The sequence below is a fragment of the Neoarius graeffei genome, chromosome 5 (genome assembly GCF_027579695.1).
Source record: "Neoarius graeffei isolate fNeoGra1 chromosome 5, fNeoGra1.pri, whole genome shotgun sequence".
Taxonomy (NCBI): domain Eukaryota; kingdom Metazoa; phylum Chordata; class Actinopteri; order Siluriformes; family Ariidae; genus Neoarius; species Neoarius graeffei.
This window is the reverse complement of record NC_083573.1, coordinates 3119209-3137036: the sequence shown is the minus strand read 5'-3', so window position 1 is coordinate 3137036 and position 17828 is coordinate 3119209. Positions and strand designations below refer to the sequence as shown.

Below are 17828 nucleotides of genomic sequence, written 5' to 3'. Positions count from 1 at the left end.
GAAATACCGTGACCGAGGTCTTGAAAGTACTGAGCGAGGCCCTCTGGGCCGAGGTCACAGTATTTCACCATACAGACCGACCTTAAGCTGGTAAATAATACATTTATTTTTTCTTTACCAAATTCTAACAGAAAACGAGAGCGCCCGAAAGGGAAAACCGAGCCGAGCTGCCATTTTGAATCCTCATTCACAGCTGTAATGCAAATGGCTTCCTCCTCGGTATACAAGTGCACTTCCATGGCAGGAAAAAAAAAAACTACATTTTGCCACCTATGTCGTCCCCTATTTATACAAATAGGAGTCATTCAGGGGTGGCATGGTGGTGTAGTGGTTAGCGCTGTCGCCTCACAGCAAGAAGGTCCGGGTTCGAGCCCCGGGGCCGGCGAGGGCCTTTCTGTGTGGAGTTTGCATGTTCTCCCCGTGTCCGCGTGGGTTTCCTCCGGGTGCTCCGGTTTCCCCCACAGTCCAAAGACATGCAGGTTAGGTTAACTGGTGACTCTAAATTGAGCGTAGGTGTGAATGTGAGTGTGAATGGTTGTCTGTGTCTATGTGTCAGCCCTGTGATGACCTGGCGACTTGTCCAGGGTGAACCCCGCCTTTCGCCCATAGTCAGCTGGGATAGGCTCCAGCTCGCCTGCGACCCTGTAGAACAGGATAAAGCGGCTACAGATAATAAGATGAGATGTCATTCAGGATTCAGCCATGTTTTTGCTCGGCGTTAGCAAGTTAGAGGTTTTTAGCTTTCTCTTGAAATGTTTTCTTTTATTTCTTCTTCCTCAGGGTAGTAAAACTCACTTTCGCTGTGAACACTGTCGTTATCGCTATCCACGATGTAAAATTAATGCTATTCTCCTGAGAAATGCTGGCAAAAATTTATCAGATTTTTGATAAAAATCTTATAAATCTTTTAAAAAAGATAAATGTTGACAAAAATTGCGACTATGTTTGTTCTTGTTGTGAACGAGCGAGTCGCCAGAGGTCCGTAACCGGGGTCCGTACCATAGGATACGGACCTGCTCACCAGCCAATCAGAGCGCAGGATTTGATGGAAACTGGACCGCGAAAAAAAAAAAATTCCCGATATTTCACTTTGATGACGTCACTCCTGGTGGTTTCCCGCAGCATTGTCAAAATGGTGAACCAGTTCAAAATTAAAATGCTTTTGATTAACTTGTGCAATTTTTTGTGGATGTGTCCAGATAACAAAGAACATTACACACTGGCTTGAAGATATGAAGTTTATCTTTGAGTGATGAATGTATATTTCACTTATTCACTTCACTCACTCGTGATCTATACATTCACCACTCGAAGATAAACTCCATATCTTCACACACCCGTGTAATATCTGCTATACATGAAATGCCAAGGAGTGTAGAATATCAAAGTGCAGGAGAAAAAAAACAAAAAATCAAAAATGCAAGAAATAACTTGTGTAAAAAAAAAAAGTGCATACTTCCGCCAAGCCACATATTCCGATTTGCATCAAAATCTAATCAGTTGTTCCTCGGCCTATGGATCACCTTTCCTCCAAATTTCATCAAAATCTGTTTGCGACTTTTTGAGTTACGCTGGGAACAAACACACACACTGAGACAAAAAAACATTGTTTGTAAACAACTCTGTTGGAAGAGGTAACAAAGTGTACGGAATTCCAAAGTGTCCCATCATTCTGAAATGTACGAAATCAAGTGTACAAATTACTGAAGTATTCGAAATAAAATTTACATAAAGTACACAGAATAGTGACGGGTACAAAACACCAAAATACACTAAATATCAAGCTGTATGAATCCCGAAGGAGCCAGAATCCCAAACTGTGGGAGATAAAGTGTCCGGAATACTGGAAGTGTCTGGAATTCTGCATTCCTATTCTTGAGAAAACAGTTTCACCCAGAAAACATAATGCAGTTTTATTTTTTTATCTTATGTCTCAAAAGGTGTGTTAAAATCTAATTTCACTCAACACCGTCCCAAAGAAAGGCATTCTGTAAAGCCGAGATGTTCGGAATGTGGTAATGCTCCGTCACGCTTCATCGTGCGGCGAGTCTACATGTCATGGACTTTTTTTTTCCCCCCATTTCAGATTACATGTGCTAATGTTTTGTTGTCAGGTCATTTTTCAAATTGTGACAAATCTACAGAAACTTGTTTTGTGCATGTATGACTCTGCATATGGCTCCCTGCTGTTCCGCACATCTGTCACACTGTTCCTGAGGTGCGATGGTATTGTATATCGATACAGCGGTACAAAGAGGAAAAGAAATATTGATCTCATTATCAGTATAACTTACAAAAACATCGTTCTGCGCACACACATATACACACGGCATTTTGGAGTGTGCTAATATTAAAGTAAGCCACAATCTTGGTGTTTAATAAAATCTCATTACAAGTCCAAACACAATTAAACAATAAGCCTTGGAGGATCAAGTCAAGCTTCCTCAGATGGTTCTTTACTGTATGTGTGATGATCTTAAATCTAATACAATATCAAGTGTGTGTGTGTGTGTGTGTGTGTGTGTGTGTGTGTGTGTGTGTGTGTGTGTGTGTGTGTGTGTACGTGCCAGCTTCTCAGGCACACAAAATGAAGTTTTCTCTCCTTATGCAGTCTCTCAGTGGGATGTCAATAACAAACAAACTGAAGTAAATAAAGATCAGATTAGCAAGTTTCGGCTGTGTCTGCAAACAAAACCTCAACGCTTTCAGCACTGATGAAGAAGATTGTCGCAGCTTTCCACGCAATCAGTTGCAACATGAAGGAACCAAGGACAACCCTGCATCACCTCAACACCTGAAGAACACATCCGGAATCCGGGCTTGCTTGAGGAATAAACCGGCCAAAAGTCATTCATTTTCCATTAAGTTTGATAAATAAAGTACTGAAAGTCGCAGAGTGAAGTAGGCGAGGCCAGACACATCAAGAAAAAAAAAAATTGTACACGGAATCGTGACGCGTAAGGAATAGGGAAGCGTATGGAAGAGTGAAATGTCCAGAATAGAGAGGCAGACACAATTGGGAAGGCATACAGAATAGTGAGGCAGACGGAATTAGGAAGGCATATGGAATAGAGAGGCGGACAAATTAGGAAGACGTACAGAATAGTGAGGCAGACGGAATAGAGAGGCGGACGGAATAGAAAGGCATACGGAATTAGGGAGGCAGATGGAATAGAGAGGCGGACAGAATTAGGTAGGCGTAGGGAATAGTGAGGCAGATGGCATTAGGGAGGCATATAGAATAGGGAGGTGGACGGAATAGTAAGGCGTATGGAATAGAGAGGCGTATGGAATTATGGAGGCAGACGGAATTGGGGAGTGTCTGGATTAGGGAGGTGTATGGAATGGAGAGGCGTAGTGAATTAGGGAACTGAACGGAATCGAGAGGTGTATGGAATTGCGAGGCGGACAGAATAGAGAGGTGTATGGAATTGGGGAGTGTACGAAATGGAGAGGTGAATGGAATTGGGGAATGTACGGAATTGGGAGGCGTTCGGAGGTGTACTGTAAAAATGAAGCGTCTGGAAAAACGTGTGCTAAAGTGAGGGTCAGAAGGTTGAGTGTACGGTGACGTGGAGTGGATGTAGTAGTGAAACATACCAAATGGTGAACCATCCTGAATCTCGCAACAGATTTGGAGCTTCAGTTACCTTTTGTATCGAAATGAGACCAAGGACCAGGCAGGACATTTGACTGACAGCCAGTCAGATTCTGAACTCTGTGGCCAGAAAAGGGGATGGGAGGAGAAACTGTGAGACTTCAGATTAAAAAGAGAAAAAGAGGCTGCTGAGTGTGAGGAGCATATTTTAGAGCAGCACCACGGCACAGAAGACCCCACCACCTCCTGGCGACCAGGTGTTGATGCTGTCCCCAGACAGTGTGAGTAGAGCTCTCAGGACGACAAATGCACGAAAAGCCCCGGGTCCTGATAACATTCCTGGTCGTGTCCTGAGAGACTGTGCCGAGGAGCTCACAGATGTCTTTACAGACATCTTCAACATCTCGTTGAGCCAGGCTGTTGTCCCCATGTGCCTCAAAACCACCACCACCATCATCCCGGTCCCGAAGAAGCAGTCTCCCTCCTGCTTCAATGACTACCGCCCTGTCGCACTCACTCCCATCCTCATGAAGTGCTTCGAGCAGCTAGTCATGAGGCATATCAAGTCTGCCCTCCCCCCCACCCTGGACCCTTTCCAGTTTGCATATCAGTCCAACCGTTCGACTGATGACGCCATCTCCACTGCCCTCCACTCAGCCCTCACCCACCTGGAGAAAAAAAGACTCGTATGTCAGAATGCTGTTCATAGACTTTAGCTCAGCATTCAACACAATCATTCCTCAGCAGCTCATTCATAAACTGGACCAGCTGGGACTCAACACCTCCCTGTGCAACTGGCTGCTGGACTTCCTGACGGGGAGACCACAGACTGTACGGGTCGACAGCAACTCCTCCAGCACCATCACACTGAACACGGGGGCCCCCCCAAGGATGTGTGCTAAGCCCCCTCCTCTTCACTCTGCTGACCCACGACTGCACACCAACATCCAGCTCAAATCTCTTCATTAAGTTTGCGGATGACACGACTGTGGTGGGTCTCATCAACAACGGCGATGAGACAATCTACAGGAGTGAGGTGAGCCGCTTGGCCATGTGGTGCAAGGACAACAATCTTTGTCTGAACGTGGAGAAGACAAAGGAGATTGTTGTGGACTTCAGGAGAGAGCACACCCAGCATGCTCCACTATCAATCGATGGTGCTGCAGTGGAGAGGGTGAGCAGCACCAAGTTTCTGGGTGTGCACATCTCTGAAGACCTGTCCCGGAGCAACAACACCGCATCACTGGCCAAAATAGCCCAACAGCGTCTGTACTTCCTCTGCAAACTGAGGACAGCAAGAGCCCCGGCCCCCATCATGCACACTTTCTACAGAGGCACCATCGAGAACATCCTGACCAGCTGCATCACCGTGTGGTACGGCGCCTGCACCGTGTCCTGCTGCAAGACTCTGCAGCACATCGTGAGAGCAGCTGAGAGGATCATTGGTGTCTCTCCCTTCTCTAATGGATATTTATAACTCCTGCCTCACCCGCAAAGCCATCAGGATTGCAGGTGACCCCACCCACCCATCTCACAGCCTCTTCAGCCTGCTGCCGTCGGGGAGGAGACTGCGGAGTCTCCGGGCCAAAACCAGCAGGCTCAAGAACAGTTTCTTTCACCAGGCGGTCAGGAGGCTCAACTCCCTCCCTGTTCTGCCCCTCCTCCCCCCCCCGCCCCCTGCAACAGATTCTGCCCGCACACCCCCCTGCCCCCCCCTTCAGCATCTGACATGTCACCCTCACAGTTTCCCCCCCAACACACACATCTCATTGTTCATTAACACACTGAACTCAGGGACCGCACATCTCACTTTACCTCACTCCTTTGCACTATTCCGCACTACCTCGTCTTAACAGCTGCTAGTTTGTTTATACTGCTTATTTCATGTTTACCTGCTATACCTCAAGTGCCCTTGAATGTTTGTTTATTTGAACCTGTGTATGTGTATGAGTGTTTAGTCTACGTCTAGTTCATATCTAGAGTGTTTACACTGTTTATATTGTCTGAGTGTTTCGTCTATGTCTTGTTCTTATCTAGTGTTTATACTGTTTATATTGTTTGAGTGTTTAGTCTGTCTCGTTCCTATCTAGAGTGTTTATACTGTTTATATTGTTTGTTTTTCAATTATTCTTTTTTTATTTATCGCATTGCCTGTTTGCACCGTGGGTCAGAGAGGACTGAAATTTCATCCGTGCTGTATGTCAAACATGTACAGCATATTTGACAATAAAGTTGACTTGACTAGAGCCCTCTGCTGGCTGAGAGGTGAATTACAGTTACAATGAACAAAACTCCTCAACTTATCTAAAATGATTGAAAAACGGGTGGGTGGGTGGGTGGACGGGTCAGAAACTAATGACCGACTGCAAAATTGAAATCTGAATGCAAAAAGACTTTTCAACGCAATGACGTACTGATGAAACATAGACAGAAGAAAGGATGGGGGACGGTTGGTCCGTTGTGTGAATGGAAGACTGGATAAAGGATACATGACTTGAACAGGCAGCAAAAACAAGACCTGAAGGGACGGATAAACAGCTGGATGGAAAGATGGAGCAGAAGTAAATAATTCAACTTCATCTATTTGTTTAAAAATGAAACAATTTATCCATTATTCTCAAAATAGAATGAAAATAACCTCAAAAATCTGATGCTATTTTTGATTTTTTTTTTATTGATTTTAATTTTTGTTAATGTATGACGCACACACACAAAAACATGTCCTTCCTCACAGCTGAGTTGAAGAATCCGAGACCAGAAGCAGTCCAGGTCACGTTCACGCTGCTCTCCGAGTCTTTCTTTACATTTTATGACATTTTAAAATAAATTCTCAGTTCATCTCAAGGATGTAAAAATGTAAATAATACCCCCCTCAAAAAAAACAAAAAAAAAAACAGCAGCAGAAACACAAAAGAACAGAGCTCCACAAACACCCTTCATATCGGAATGCGTTTTATTTCTCCTCAGGTTACAGATACGGCTCTCTCGGATGGAAAACCCTTTCATGATCGTCACCCATCACTAGTGTGCTAAATCTGGGAATATTTACACACTAGCACGCTACACGGGTGGAATTCATATCTCCTCTTTGCTTAAATCCCAAACCGCTGTCTCTTTTCATTTCTCCCCCTGCTAAATCTGAGCCGAGTCTGGATCATGCTAATTGCTGGCGGTACCTTGGGGCCCGAGCCATGAGCTCATTATTTTTACCTCCAGAAAGCCCTCACAAACAGCAGGCCCACAGAGGGAGTGGGAGAGTGTGTGTGTGTGTGTGTGTGTGTGTGTGTGTGTGTGTGTGTGTGTGTGTGTGTGTGTGTGTTTTCATATTCCCCCGAAAGTGTGAGGGAGTTCCTTTTCATTTTTCCACCATAACAAGCAAGTCAAATATAGCTGCAGCTCATTTCTCTTACGAAAAGATAAAAATAATTGTGAAGAAACGTGGAGAACATCAGAGCTAGCTTAAAGCTCACGGATTATTTTAGATGATTTTACGCACGAGAAGCGAATCTTCAGTTTAATTAGCTGCTGTACTGAGATGCTGACACACAATTTTTGCTTTTCTTTTCTTTAACTCATTATTCCCTTGAACACGGCTCCTCTATTCCTGCTTTTTATCTCGGAGAGCTGCATTTTAATTAAGCAGAGGGCAGCAGCGACATCGGAAAATGCTTCAGGAGTCATCCCTCTCTCTCTCACACACACACACACACACACACACACACACACACTCCTTGTGGCCGTCCAGTTACCTACTTAAATATTCTTTTCTGCTGCCCATCCATCCACCCAACCTGTAATTTATCTATTTGAAGGCGAGATAAGGAGATAAACAAATTGATGGATAGATGGAAGGATGACTAGAAAGACTTGATAAGCAGGCAGATGGATGGAGGGCTGGATAAGAAGAAAGGGAGAAAGGTGAAAAATGGAGAAAATGCTGTTCTATATTGTATATATTTATTGTTATATATATTTATGCATCCATTCATCCATATTTTCAACCATTCATTCTTTCATTGATCTTTCCATCTTCCTGCCCATCCATTTATCTACCTTTTCCATCAACCCATCCATCCATATTTGTCTCTTCACCTTTCCATTGTTTTATATCCTGACACCTTCTCAACTCATTCATCGTTCCATCTACCTTTCCGTCCACTCATTTAAATTTCCATCCATCAAAATCTCCTTCCACTGTTTTTACCCATCCATCCACCCATCTCCATCCATCCGCCAGTCATTCTTCCATAATATACATACTGTACACAAATAAATCCTTTCAAACAAACATCCCACCATCATTTCACCCATCCTCCATCTTTCATCCATCTCCTCAACTATCCATCCATCCATCCATCATTCTGTTCTTTTACCCATCCAGTCTTCTTTTATAGCAATCCTCATTATTTCATCCAACATTCTATCCATCTATCAATCTATCCATACACATATATACACACTGTGCCCTCCACAATTATTGGCACCCTTTGTCAAAAAAAAAAGAGAAAACTGACCTTTAACTGAAATACATTTATTTACAGAAAACCAAATCCCTCATTAAGAAATAATTATTTTCAAAAGCAGAAAAAAACCCACATGTGCGACTATTATTGGCACCCCTGGAAATGGTGGTGAACACACTGTACCTGAAGCGTGTTTTTCATGTCAATGTAAACTGTCCATGTTTGGAGTTGGAGCGTGTAGGAACTTCCAGACTGTAATCCATGACTTCCTGATTAACTGGGGAATGAATATGAGGTGACACAGAAACCAAATTCCTTTAGTCATCCATCAGTATGGGAAACATAAATAAGAGAGACACAAACCAAATGAGGGAGAAGTGTGTTGACCTTCATAAGTCAGGGAACGGGGATAAAAAAAAAAAAAAATAGCGACTTGCCTGAAAATGTACATTTTCTATGTCCTGTTAGGGCAATAATAAAAAAGTGGACACCAACTGGAACTGGTACACACTCACCTAGAAGAGGAGCTGAGTTTATTTTGCCCCCACATACAGTGAGGAGGGGAAGTAAGAGAGGCAAAAAAAATTATATACTGTATCCCCAAGCATCACTGTTGGTGAATTACAAGAAAAAAAAGAATCTTGGTGCTTCCGAGTCTCCAAAACCCCCATCAGACTCCACCTCCAGACCAACAGATTTAGAAGGTTCCAGAAAAAAAAGCTTTTTCTGTCAGTTAACCACAAACGTAAGAACCTGAAGTTTGTGAAATGCTGCTACAACTTTGACTCGAACCGCGTTCTCTGGTCTGATGGAACAAAAACGGAGCTTTTTTCTTTTTTTTTCCAAATAAACACTCTCAGTGGGTTTGGTGTAAAAAGAAGGATGACTATAATGAGCAGAACCCGATCCCAACTGTAAAACATGGTGGAGGTTCTGTGATGTTTCGGGGCTGTTTTTCCTCCAAAGGCCCTGGAAACCGTGTTAGGGTCCATGGCATCACAGACTCCATGAAATACTAGAACATTTTTAATCAGAATCTGGCTGCTTCTTGGAAGAAACTAAAACCAGATCATCATCATTGGATCTTCCAGCAGGACAACGATCTAAAGTCCAAATCAAGACAAAAACAGTTCACTGAGAATCACAGAATCAAGCTTCTGCCCTGAACATCTCAGTCCCCTGAGCAGAACCGTAGTGAAAACCTGAAGAGGAGAGAGCACAAGAGAGGGTCGAGGACCCTGGATGATGTGGAGAGATCGTGGAAAGAGGAACAGGCTCAGTCAGATGCCCTGCTCTGGATCTAATACATGAGACTCAGGGCTGTTTTACTGCCAAAGGAGGTTGTTGAAAAAGTATTAAATGCAGGGGTGCCAATAATAGTGGCATGTGTTTTTGTTGAAAATAATTATTTGTTTTTATGTGAATAAACTTATTTTAATGAAAGGTTGGATTTTTCTCATCTTTTTCAGTGGGAGATGAAGCGACTTCACCAAAAGGTGGATTCTTTCTTACCCTTTTTATTGATTTTTACAAGGGGGACCAATAATTATGGAGGACACTGGAGATACATACTTCTCCCCCTTTCCATCCTATCTATCTTTTCATCCATTTTTCCATGTCGGATCATCTCGCTGACATTTGACCTTGACTTATACTTTCGTCCAACCATCCATCGATCCAATCCTCCTTCCACTTTCTCACCATCCATCCAGTTTTCAATCAACTGCCAGTTCCTCCATCTCTCCACGCTTTCATCTGATCAGTGATGAACTCGGAACAGGAAGTGGACTCAGACTCTGTCTCTCAGAGCGGTGTGATGTGGTATGTGAGTGAAACAGAGTTGACGGTGACGGCGAGGCCCTGACGGCGTCCTCTGAACTAAACGGAGAACGATTGAGGATGAACCTCCAGATCCTGAACAGTGTATACTGTATTTATGCAGCTGTTCTCGGGAAGGAGATCTGGATGTGGGGAAAGCCCCCGTCCTGGACGATGGATATGAACATTCCCAGGCTTTCGGCTGTGTGGGAAAACTATGAGGAGACGGAGGAGGGAACGACGCAGGCTGTGGGAAACGCCGAGTCTGGAAGTCGCTCAGGCTGTAAATAAAATCATGTGGTTCATATCAGTGAGATCAGTCGATCCAAACTGGAGATTTTCCCCGCCGTGCTGAGATGAGACTCGTACAGAGGAACCCTCGATGACTCCAGTGATGAGATCCTGATCAATAACGTGCGTCTGTCGGATCAGAATGATGATGCTGCCACTATTACTCTGCTTTATGTCGGATTTAATATCTGATGCAGACGGGCGGGGAGCATCAGCGCCAACTCGGCAGGTTTTTTTTTTTTTTGGAAGGCGAGGAAGGAGAAAAAAAAGGGAGGGGGAGAATTTTGAGGATGGTCATGTGACCAGACAGCAGCCAAGCAGAGAGGCTGAATCGAGGTCGAGCGTAAAGTTTAGTGGGTCAGAGAGGCTGGCAGACGACTAGTGGAGAAAAAATAAAAAATGTGCGCGCCAGTCCAAGACAAGCTGAGATAGAGAGAGAGAGAGGAGGGAGTGATGAGAAACAAGTCTGAGAACAATAAAGGAAACAGTCTGATACAGATGGAAACGTGGGCGATGAAAAGGAAAAAAAACAGATTTAAAAATGCGAGATGGATGGAGGAGGACTGAAACAGTGAGAACGCACACGGCTAAATAAGGAAATGGATGAAGAGATGGAGAGTGGATGAACATGACAAAAGGGTTCAACATATAATGAAGGATTTTTAGCCTCTTAAAAGCTGACATACTGCAACTCTGACATCCTCTCATACACAATAATACCGAAAAAAAAAAAAAAAAAGATATTACACGGTGGCATGAAGATATGAAGTTTATCTTCGAGTGGTGAATGGACATATCACGAGAGCGCTTCAATATTTTCAACACGAGAAGATAAACTTCATATCTTCAATTCAATGTGTGATTTTCCTTTTATTATATCAAAAGTCCCCAAATTTATCAAAAACAACTCACTCATCGATTTCCTCACGAGTCACAGATAGAGAGTTCTGTCCCGGTTTTGGTTCTCCATGTCCCGGATGAAATATTAATACAAGTGGTGTATCTCCCAGTAAAACACTCGGCTCTGTGTAATAAACTCCGACATACGGTATATAGCGCAACATACCATATTATTATTATCCATACAGGACACTTTCGATGGAATAAAAACACGTGTTCTATTCCCTTCTTGCGGGTTTCATTCATTTGGTTTGTTAGCATATCTCTAATTCTACGTGTATTACGTCACTCTACCCAAGTGTTTCCAGGTGAAACAAACCTCACCCAGTATCACTTATGATGAATATGAAGGAAGATATGGCGAAAAAACGATTTTTGGTGACCTTGACCTCAATTTTGACCTTGTGTGTGAACATAATTGGGCAATAAACATGGTTCTGATTGTCATTCGCACACCGTACTGCTCTCAGCCAATCAGAACACATCTGAATGAATATGAAGGAAGATCTCATCTCATCTCATCATCTCTAGCCGCTTTATCCTGTCCTACAGGGTCGCAGGCAAGCTGGAGCCTATCCCAGCTGACTACGGGCGAAAGGCGGGGTTCACCCTGGACAAGTCGCCAGGTCATCACAGGGCTGACACATAGACACAGACAACCATTCACACTCACATTCACACCTACGCTCAATTTAGAGTCACCAGTTAACCTAACCTGCATGTCTTTGGACTGTGGGGGAAACCGGAGCACCCGGAGGAAACCCACGCAGACACGGGGAGAACATGCAAACTCCGCACAGAAAGGCCCTCGCCGGCCACGGGGCTCGAACCCGGACCTTCTTGCTGTGAGGCGACAGCGCTAACCACTACACCACCGTGCCGCCCTAAAAAAGATGTTATTAGAGGTAATAGAGACGTGAAAAAATTATTCTGACCTTTTTAGTGACCTTGACCGGATGACCCTCAAAATGTTGGAGGTTCTATTTGAGACCGATGCCCATCTACCCTGAAAGTTTCATGAAGACTGATCCAGCTGTTTTCCCATAATATCATTAACAAAAAAACAAAACAAACCCCACTGAAAACAATACCTCGCCCCCTGGTGGACTCCGTCCCGGGTGAGGTAATGAGCATTGAATATGGTTTATGATATTGCATGGTTGTCAAGACAACATGACATCACACGACGGAGATGTAAAATTTCCTGGCTAGCGAGCGACTGTGACAATTTGTAAACAAACATGGCCAGGTTTGTTTCGTTAAATACAGAGAGAATTTTGAACACCTGAAAGGAGTGTGTAAGTATAATAATAATAATAATAATAATAATAATAATAATATTATTATTATTATTATTATTATTATTGGCAGGCTTTTTTTGTGGTTTATCAGATATATTCCATTCAGCTGCTCGTTCTCGACTCGTTCACCAGCACGCTAGCTGAATGGAATATATCTGATATACCACTCAATGCCAGCTGATATTATTTAAATATACTCTAACGTACTGAAATATCCAGCGATTCACTGGAACATTTTCATACACCGTGATATCCTGTTATGTTCTTGTATATTAATGATGTAATGTCCATAAAATATTGTGTAAAATAAAATACGGACGGCTCACGCCATAATAAACCCTGGTTCCTGCCGTTTTTGTGGCTGATCATGCGGTTAGAGATGAGCAGATATCTCGGAGACGAGGAAGAACTAAAAAAAGACGCACAGGAAGTGAAACAGACGTCTCTCACAGAGCGGTGTGTGTGTGTGTGTGTGTAGTACAGTAGGTGTCAGAGTTCTACTACAGATCCCCACACGACACTACACTCATACAATTTACACTCGTGGTGCGATGAGATCGGTGTACGGCAAAATTCCGCCGTCAAAAATTTGAAAATTTTTGACGATGACGTCAGCAGAAGATGAATTTTGTGTGAATTCGAGAGCATTTACCATGAACCCGAGCAGTCGATGTGAAGGAGGAAGTGTTTTTACACGGATGTGAGAGCAATCTGTGTGAACGCAAACACACTTCACGTCAACGTGAAAGCTTTCTCTGCGAACGCAAGACCATTTTTTGCGTGCGTGCGTGCGAGCGAGCGTGCGCATTTTTGCGAAAGAGAAAGGCGTTCTATGTGAACGTGAAAGTGCTTGTTAATTTCACGTGAACCAAACGCAAGACCAGTTCACGCGAATGAAGAAGCATTTTCTATGAATGCGAGAGAATTTCATGCGAATGCAACAACATTTTCGATGAACGAGAAAGCGCTCAATGCGAAAGAATTTTGCGTGAATGCAGGAGCTTGTTAACGTCACTGCTTTTTCTCTGTGAAAGCCAAATATGTCAGTGTGAATTTATGTGAATGTGAGAGCGTGGTCAGAAAACACAAGGATATTTGAGGTCGATGTGAGATCGTTACGTGAAAGTGAGAGCATTTAACTTGAACAGGAATGCGTTTCACATAAAAGTAAAAGCACGGCGTGAATCTAAGAGCATTTTTTGGGGCATGTGACCTTCAAGGTGAGGATTTTATGTGAACAGAAAAAGCATTTAAATCATCAGGCCATGGAGCTTTTGTCCTTTTTCGATGGAAACCATCGAGGAACTTACGAAGGTTACACTTGCGAATTGAAAGCTACGTATCAGATAAACATTTATTTCGACACTGTTTCGAAGACCTTTCAGGAGCAATGATCGTCGGAGACCATCATTTGGTGAAATGTGTCGACTAGAATTGGATGCTGATGTTCACACATGCTTCAGCAGAACCTCCCACTGGAAAACAGCACAGGAACTCAACTTACAAGTCCTTAAATATCCAAGTGGGATCTTCCTGGACGAGTCACCAATCCTGGCCCGTGACCTCTTCACAGCGGTGTGGCTTCATACCATTTCAGGTCTTCACAGGCTGTGAGAGAGCGAGAAAGAGAAAACAGGAAACTCTCAATATAGAAACAGGACACAGGAGGCATTTTTCAAAACTCGGAAACATCTCAACCCAAAACCAGTTGAGGGAAGTGTCGTGGTTTAATCATGGGAAGTTGATTAAACAGAGCCAAAAAATGTCACTTCCTCAATAAATCCTGAGGCATCTTCAGAGAGACGGTATTCCACACAACAGAACGGTTATCATCAGCTTTCCCTGGTGCACAAATTCACAAAGTCAGCACAGATGCTTTGGAAGAAATTCACCAAGTCAGTCAGGACGCATTTGTTGACTGAAAGCTTGTTTTTCAGGTCGTACATTTAGGGACGAAAACTTGGAAAAGTCACCAGTTCAGGGTCCAAGCAGGAAGCAAAATTTTTAAAAATTCCTTTCTCAAAGCTTTTTCCAAATCCAGGTTTATGTAGATTCTCGTATTTCTGTGGAGAAATCTTCTCAGCAAATTTCACAGATTCATGTCAAGACAATGAGTGAATTCGGAGACTTCCATCTGGACGATTCGGAAATTCGCCAATTCCGATTCAGACAAAGAGCAAATTCCTGCCCGGATGCTGAGCGAATTCCTTGATTCCTTTCTGGACACTGAACAAATTCAGACCTGGGTACAAATTCATTAATTTTTACTCAGATGCTGAGCAAACTCAAATTCATACCAAACTCCATGAAGACATCCATCCATTTTCTTCTGCTTATCTGAAGTCAGGTCGCAGTGGCAGCAGGCTAAGCCGGGTATTCCAGGTGTCCCTTTCTCCAGCAGTGCTTTCCAGTTCCTCCTGGGGGGTCCCAAGGTGCTCCCAGGCCAGATGAAATATATAATCTCTCCAGTGTGTTCTGGATCTACCCCGAGGTCCACCTTTGCTTGCCACCCGACTCACAAATTTACCCAACCCTGGTGCCTCACCATGCAGGTGGTGAGCCCACATGGTGGTGGCTCCATGTAATTTCTTCAGGCTGTGCCCAGTTGGGCCCCATGTGCCAAGGCCCGGCCACCAGACGCCCACCATCAAGCTCCCCACCCAGGTCTGGCTCCAGGAGGAGGCCCCGGTTTCCCACTCCGGGGAAAGGTGCTGCAGCTCCTTCTTTGCCATTCCTTGAACAAACAAAATTCCAATTTTCTGCTGGGATGCCAAGGAAGTTCAGCAAGTCAGGTCTTGACGTGGAGCAAATTCCCACATTCCCAAATTCCATGTACATTTCCAAGCTGATCCAGACTGACTGATCAAAACCAAACTTCCAGCTCAGATGCTTAGAAAAGTCCCAAGATGCCCAGATTCTGACCAACTCTTGACCAGATGCCTGGTCGAGTCCTAAACTCAGGCAACAAAATTCCAAATTGTTCCTGGGATTCCTCAAATTCAGGGGAGACACGTGTCTTTAAAGGCTGAACAATTCAGAGATCGTGACGAAACAATCAAAGATTTCACATGAATATTTTGGAATTAAGTTAATTAATACATTGTGGGCGGAGTCTTGGTCACTTTGGTGATTATGGAAACCCAGAAATGAACACATTCCAGTGTCAGGAAAACAAAAATGGTTGTTGGAGGTGAACTTGGATTTCTGGGCTTCTGGACCTGGACAGAATCTCAACTTCAAACTAAACTCCTGGATGGCGCACTGTGGGGCATCGCGCTTTTCTGAAAGAATGCGAGGTGTATTAAAAGATCAGCCAGAGGGAGACAAGACAGATATTAAACTGTCACACACACACACACACACACACACACACACACACACACACACACACACACAGCCCTACAGCTGACACACTCCTGAAACAGCGAGTAGGCGGAGCCCACAAGTGTGTCATTGTTCTGTCTGGGAAAGGAAAGCAAAGGCGAGCTGATGTGGCGTGTAAACAGGATGTTTCAGCTCGAGTTCAGTTTCAGCAGTTGATAAACATTCTCACTTTCAAATCTTCAAAAAGATCCGATGAACTTGGGCTTTTCACAAAGTTTAAATAGGCGTCTGAATCAAAGGATTAAATCAAACCTGTAGAGCAGAAAGTTAATCACGCACAGGCCGTACAAATACATTCAGTTCCTCTTCTTTATACAAAAGATGATGGTTCTCACACACACACACACACACACACACACACACACTTCCGCTCCTCATGCTGCACCCACACAGGCTTCTTTAAATATCAGACTGCAAATGCATGGTGTTTGGTTACGCTGATTCTCACAGTTGATGCAAACATGTTGATCTGTAGGAGGAGAAAAAGACAAACACACACACGATGCTGCGGTGACGAATCCACCATAGAGATTAAAGGTGTTCACTTATGATTATGCACTGAAGAACCATCCACTGCGTGTGTTATGATGGAACAGGAAAATAATCAACCCCGAGAAACGTTTAGTTTATGGAGTGTCTGCAGTATAACTCCGTGTTACTATGGAAACGACATGATGGGGACTTGATAAGAAACCTGTGATTCGAGGCTTCACCGCTGTCAGAGCTGCTGTCCGAGGAAATTAATCAATACCTTCTGACTAATCAGGACACAGAATTCATCAGCGCCGTGGAAACGTCATGCAACAATAAAATATCACACCAACCGAGACACAGAGTTCGGGCTGCTCACTGCATTTCAGACCCTTTTACAGAGTTAATAATTTAGCTAACATAGTCCACACACACACACACACACACACACACACACACAGACTCGCCCTTCCCTTCCGATGAAGAACCCCAGTGACCTGACAGTTTGAGTCTGCTGGCTATATAACACAGACACACAGAAGGAAAGGTGTGTGTGTGTGTGTGTGTGTGTGTGTGTGTGTGTGTGTGAGTGAGTGAGTGAGTGAGAGAGAGAGAGAGAGAGAGAGAGAGAGAGAGAGATCCCTGAGGCAAACAAATGCTCAGACACTTCCTCAGCTGATTCACCCGGTTATAAACACACACACACACACACACACACACACGTATAAAAAGACAATTACATGCAGACAAATACATCCATATAGAGATACAAATAAGTAGAACATACACAAACAAGATACACACACACCTTTCCTTGTGTGTGTGTGTGTGTGTGTGTGTGTGTGTGTGTGTGTGTGTGTGTGTGTGTGTGAGATCCCTGAGGCAAACACATGCTCAGACACTTCCTCAGCTGATTCACCCAGGCGCACACGCGCACACACACACAGAGGTATAGAAAGACAAACACAGGCACACACATACATCCATATAGAGATAGAAATAAGCACAACATACACAAGACACACACACACGATCATCAAAAATACACGAATACACAATGCACACCCACACATGCAGGCACACACACACACAAACACCATGTACACACATCTGGCACACACACGCACACCATGCACACACATCTGACACACACAAACACCATGTACACACATCTCTCACACACACACCCCATGTACACACATCTCTCACACACACACCCCATGTACACACATCTCTCACACACACACCCCATGTACACACATCTCTCACACACACACCCCATGTACACACATCTCTCACACACACACCCCATGTACACACATCTCTCACACACACACCCCATGTACACACATCTCTCACACACACACCCCATGTACACACATCTGACACACACACACACCCCATGTACACACATCTGACACACACACACACCCCATGTACACACATCTGACACACACACCCCATGTACACACATCTGACACACACACCCCATGTACACACATCTGACACACACACCCCATGTACACACATCTGACACACACACCCCATGTACACACATCTGACACACACACCCCATGTACACACATCTGACACACACACCCC

The 17828-nt window shown here is 44.0% G+C and overlaps 1 long non-coding RNA gene across 8 annotated transcripts in view; it reads right to left on the bottom strand.

Annotated features, from left to right (window-relative positions):
- Positions 1-17828, bottom strand: part of LOC132886393 (uncharacterized) — a 127970-nt gene that overhangs the window by 36046 nt on the left and 74096 nt on the right. For 7 of the 8 annotated variants that reach the window (XR_009654694.1, XR_009654692.1, XR_009654693.1 and 4 more), the window contains one exon: positions 13876-13979. This is a non-coding gene — a long non-coding RNA (uncharacterized LOC132886393). Of the gene's footprint in view, positions 1-5341; positions 8339-13875; positions 13980-17828 lie in introns of those variants that run through there. The other variant, XR_009654695.1, reaches the window with a different exon arrangement.